The sequence below is a fragment of the Salvelinus fontinalis genome, chromosome 10, assembly GCF_029448725.1.
Source record: "Salvelinus fontinalis isolate EN_2023a chromosome 10, ASM2944872v1, whole genome shotgun sequence".
Classification (NCBI taxonomy): domain Eukaryota; kingdom Metazoa; phylum Chordata; class Actinopteri; order Salmoniformes; family Salmonidae; genus Salvelinus; species Salvelinus fontinalis.
Genome location: NC_074674.1, coordinates 28,043,999 through 28,049,998, shown reverse-complemented (window position 1 = coordinate 28,049,998; position 6,000 = coordinate 28,043,999).

The following is a 6,000-nucleotide window of genomic DNA, read 5'->3' as shown; positions in this document are numbered from 1 at the left end:
TAGCCCTGTATTGATGCTTTGCCTGTTTGATGGTTCGTCGCAGGGCATAGAAGGATTTCTTGTGAACTTATGGATTAGAGTCCCTTGAAAGCGGCAGCTCTACCCTTTAGCTCAGTGCGAATGTTGCCTGTATCCATGGCTTCTGGTTGGGGTATGTACGTACAGTCACTGTGGGGACGACGTCCTCGATGCACTTATTGATAAAACCAGTGACTGATGTGGTGTACTGCTCAATGCCATCAGAAGAATCCCGGAACATGTTCCAGTCTGTGATAGCAAAACAGTCCTGTAGTTTAGCATCTGCTTCATCTGACCACTTTTTTATAGGCCGAGTCACTGGTGCTTCCTGCTTGAATTTTTGCTTGTAAGCAGGAATCAGGAGGATAGAATTGTGGTCGGATTTACCAAATGGAGGGCGAGGGAGAGCTTTGTACGCGTCTCTGTGTGTGGAGTACAGGTGATATATCATTTTTTTTCTCCTCTGGTTGCACATTTAACAAGATGTCTCACCTTACCTGGCTGCCCCATGCTGCCAAGGCATTATGAGAACCCTTGCCACTCTCTTATGGCTAATCCCTGGTCGCCGCATCACAGGTTATCAATCTGCTGGGCCCAGATTATCTGTTGTACTGTACACAAACAAGACCCTGTCAGCACACAATGGCAAAGAAAAGCATTTCTCATTCTCGGACAAGCAGCTATTCACTGAGACCAAAGCAGATGGGACATATACACCTCTCCTCTGATGTGTGGACAGATGCTGGTGAGAGATGGATTCTGAGTGATGTACAAGTCATAAGCTATTCTGTCAGGAGCGCTGAATGGCAGTAATCTACAGAGCAGGGCCATAACTACAGGCCGTTACTGCAATGAGAAAGTAGAATACACTGACTTGTGTTAAATGGTCACAATTTCATGCTCTCACACCTCTGCTTCAACCCAGATGGGCAAATTCTCACAAGAGAGGTGTGAGAGTGGATTTACACATATGTGAGCCAGCTAGTGTTGACATGCCTAAATAATGCTTACCAAAGTCTCCTCTCCAGACTTGTAGCGTTTGCTATATACACTGAGTGTACAAAACATTAGGAACACCCTCCTATTCAGATTCTACAAGGTGTAGAAAACATTGTACAGGGATGCTGGCCCATGCTGACTCCAAAGTGTCCCACAGTTGTGTCAAGTTGACTGGATGTCCTTTGAGTAGTGGACCTAACTTGATACACACAGGAAACTGTTGAGTGTGAAAAACCCAGCAGCATTGCAGTTCTTGACACACTTAAACTGGTGCACCTGGCACCTACTACCATAACCTGTTCAAAGGCACTTAAATCTTTTGTCTTGCCGATCCAGCCTCTGAATGGCACATATACACAATCCATGCCTCAATTGTCTTAAGGCTTAAAAATCCTTCTTTAACCTGTCTCCTCCCCTTCACCTACACTGATTAAAGTGGATTTAACAAGTGACATTAATAAGGGATCATAGCTTTCACCTGTGATGGGTTCTGACTTCTAATCTTGAAAATATGAAATATCCTTATTCATGTCACTGAGGGAGAGAGGGGAATGTAGAACGTTTACATTCTGTCAGAATATGTTATTGTTAGACATCAGGGATCCTACGGGGAGGAGTGAGGAATTTGGGGCCGAGGTCAGGTCAGATGCAGAAGTGCGGAAGAACAGATATCACTAAAGCAATAAAGATGTCATGTTTAGAGGGAAGGAGGATACTTCACCCACGTTGGGGTGTATATACTTGTGCTGGTGGAAACATGTCTTTGTTTTATGCAGCTGTGTGACCCAGTGGGTGAATAAACTTGGTTTGAGCGTTACTAATCGTCCGTGAGTTTTTACTCTGTTTATTTAGAACCTAACACCTGGATTCGGGCCGATCTCGGTCCAACACTTTTGTCTGTATATATATGACTTCGGTGATGTCATTTACAAAATAGCCTCCAACACTCTACTCATCAAATTGGATGCAGTCTATCACAGTGCCATCCGTTTTGTCACCAAAGCCCCATATACTACCCACCATTGCGACCTGTATGCTCTCGTTGGCTGGTCCTCGCAACATATTCGTCGCCAAACCCACTGTCTCCAAGTCATCTTTAAGTCTTTGCTAGGTAAAGCTCCACCTTATCTCAGCTCATCGGTCACCATAGCAACACCCACCCGTAGCACGCGCTCCAGCAGATATATCTCACTGGTCATCCCCAAAGCCAACACCTCATTTGTTCCGCCTTTCCTTCCAGTTCTCTGCTGGAATGAATTGGAAAAAATCACTGAAGTTGGAGACTTATATTTCCCTCACTAACTTCAAGCATCGGCTGTCAGAGCAGCTTACCAATCACTGCAACTGTACACAGACCATCTGTAAATAGCCCATCCAACCAACTACCTACCTCATCCCCATATTTGTTTTTTGTTTTTTTCTGCTTTTTTGCACACCAGTATTTCTACTTGCACATCCTCATCTGCACATCTATCACTCCGGTGTCAATTGCTAAATTGTAATTACTTCGCCACTACAGCCTATTTATTGCCTTATCCTCCTTACTTCATTTGCACACACTGTATACAGATTTTCTATTGTGTTATTGACTGTACGTTTGTTTATCCCATGTGTAACTGTGTTGTTGTTTTTGTGGCACTGCTTTGCTTTATCTTGGCCAGGTTGCAGTTGTTAATGAGAACTTGTCCTCAACTGTCCTACCTGGTTAAATAAAGGTGAAATAAAAAATAAATAAAACAATTCACCTGGTCAGTCTGTCACGAAAAGAGCAGGTATTCCTAATGTTTTGTATACTCAGTGTATATATATATACTGTGACATAAAGGCAAACATGATCTGTTTAATGGATGTTTCAGAGGCAAATCCTGTACGTTAACGTTGTACATTAACACTAACGCTGACCGTTTTAGCCTCTCCGTTTTCTACTGCTTTAGTTGAATGAACATTATGTTGAATGAATGAATCATTACAGACACCATCACATTAGCTTACATGGTGTCTGTACTCACCAAGGTTATTATAGATGTTTTTATTTCTATTCGTTTTAAGATTTAAATTAGAAATGTATTTTAGTTTCAGTTAGTTTTGAGATCTGATTTACTCGTTTTTATTTAGTTTAAGTTTTATAAAAACATTTCTACTTCATTTTTTATATGATTTAGTTTTAGTGTTAGGGATATCAAGTAGCCAATGCGTGGGAGGCTAGGAGCCATTTATGTGATGTATTGTTTTTGTGTTAGTTGGGATTCCACTTCTTGCCACTCTGGGGCAGTAATGCATAAAGTGATGAGTCAGGATGGACGAAATAAACAGTAGTTGTGGGTCAATTTACGCAACAACCAGGAGCGTTGAAGCACGAGGCTAATGGTGCTTTCAAGACAACTAGGAACTCTGGAAAAAAAACAAGGTCAAATCATGACGTCAGTGATTTTCAGGTCGAAAAGTCAGAACTCTAGAAAGATGCCAGAGTTTCCAACTTAGAATTCCGAGTTGGATGACAATAAAAATACAAATAAATTCCAGTCGGAGCTAGTTTTTTACGAGTTGAATGCAAGTAAATCGGAAGTCAGAGATTTCCGAGTTCCCAGTGGTTTCCTCTCAAACATGGCCAATGACTGTAGGAGAGAGCAAAGTCTTGCATCACGCTCATCCCGTTCGAGCGGATACATTTTGTCTAGTCAATGACCATGTGATCAAAGGTAAGGTTGTTTTTGATTAAGTCACCTTCAAGTCGCTGCAGTTGCTTCTCACCAACTGCACCATGCAGCCATCTCCTGCATTGTGGGAGGCACTATTTGTCAACCAATCATAAGGGTGTTTTTGGTTGACTCACACGAACGTGACCAAAGACATGACTGAAACAGGAACCAACTTGGCCGCTTTTCTAAAGCTGAAGGGTATACGAATGAAAATTAGATTTGAGACGTTATGTTTTCAGTTTGTGACTGTGTGTTATAGGGGTATATTTCCACATTTATAAATAAAAACCTTGTATAAATAAAACCAGCTATGTTGACACTGCAATGTTGATCTGAGCCTTGCGGTTGGAAAACCACCACAGTGTCTGACTTTCCACTGTCACAGTTGCACCTCCCCAGACTTCACTCGCCGACTTTTGCCTACAGTCGGCTTCGTAAGCCTTACGGCTCGAACACACCCAATATCTGTGGTGCTGCTCGAGGCAACATCATCTCGCTGAGTCGACCTTTCAATTATAAAGTTAATCTCAATGTGACCTTGAAAACCCCAAGCTTCTGAATTACCCCAATTTCATGGTACCCAATTGGTAGTTACAGTCTTGTCTCATCGCTGCAACTCCTGTACGGACACGGGAGAGGCGAAGGTCGAGAGCCGTGGGTCCTCCGAAACACAACCCAACCAAGCCGCACTGCTTCTCGACACAATACCCACTTAACCGGGAAGCCAGCCGCACAATGTGTCGGCGGAAACACCAGTACACCTGGCGACAGTAACAGCGTGCACTGCGTCCGGCCCGCCACAGGAGTCGCTAGTGCGCGATGGGACAAGGACATCGCTGCCGGCCAAACCCTCCCCTAACCCGGACGACGCTGGGCCAATTGTGTGCTGCCCCATGGGTCTCCCGGTCGCGGTCGACTGCGACAGAGCCTGGACTTGAACCCAGAATCTCTAGTGGCACAGCTAGCACTGCAATTGCAGTGCCTGAGACCACTGCGCCCCTCGGGAGGCCCCACTGCTCTATATTCGCTACATACTTCAGTCTGAGACTGCCATCGTTGAAGTCATTTGTAGTGATGTCAAAATGAGGGGTGTCATACGAAACAAAGTAATCAGCGAGTAGATAATTTCTAACCAATCAGAGTATCAAAGCCAGTGATGAATTTTCAAATCTCTGCTTTACCCATGTGTGTTCTGGTTCTGGCCCAACCCATCGGTTTCTGGGACCAATCAGAACGGTTAGAATGTGTTAACGTTCTTGAACTCGTCGGGGAGGTACTCAGATCCAGACTCATTGCGGAGAAGAAACTGACGTCTGTGGGCGTAGCGTTTGGCTGGAGCAAGGAGTTTGGGTAGCCAGGCAAAATAGTTTCAGTGTAGTTTTAGCTTTTCCAAATGGGCTTAATTATTTTATTTCAGATTAATAAATCGTTTTTTTCATGTTTAGTTATTGTTTTAGTTTCAGTTTACTATAAAAACCTTGGAGTTTAATTCCCTTCTTTCCCTCCAGTCATCATTGCTGTCTTCTAAATCAGTAGAACTTCCGTTGACTTTTAAATGAACAGAATTCAGCATAACATGCAAAGTACTCACAATTGTGAAAGTGAAAATACACATTGCTTTGATACCTGCGATCACTTAATGATAACACAAGATCTCAAGTTATTAGGGCACCGTCTTCCCTCCCTTGACATATGTTTTAATGCATCACATGGCACATTTCTTAAGAACAGAAAGGGTTGGTCAACTCTTAAGGGAGCTGCTCACCAAGTTAATGAATACAGACAGTACAGTCCTTACAATGGAATTCTATCAGACCTTTTGTCAAACATTAAAGCATCATGTAAGTAAGGCATCCTCATGCCCTTTGTTGACTCAAAGTAAAGCTTTAAGGAGTTGCTGGACAAAGTCAAAAGAGACGGAGGAAAAAAAGCTTTATAACTAGTGATATACGGCATGTACCGTATGTTATTCTGTGACTATAACCTGTCCCAAACTGTGTTACAGGCTCAGAGGTTATACAAAACCTCAATGATCAATACTGACCACTCGTGGCAAATTATGAAACTACAGGTTTGTTTCACCATACAACATGCCAACCCATACATAAAGAATAATACATGATCATGAGCTTCAAATTGTTTTTTGTGGAACTCTGTCAAAATGCAGTAACATCATCAGCCCTCATATCCGGCTCCAAATCCCAGAGCATATCTGTCTGGAAATCATACCCCTACTTCCATGTGTCAACAGTGGTTTATCTTTGAGGAGATAAAAGCTTGATGA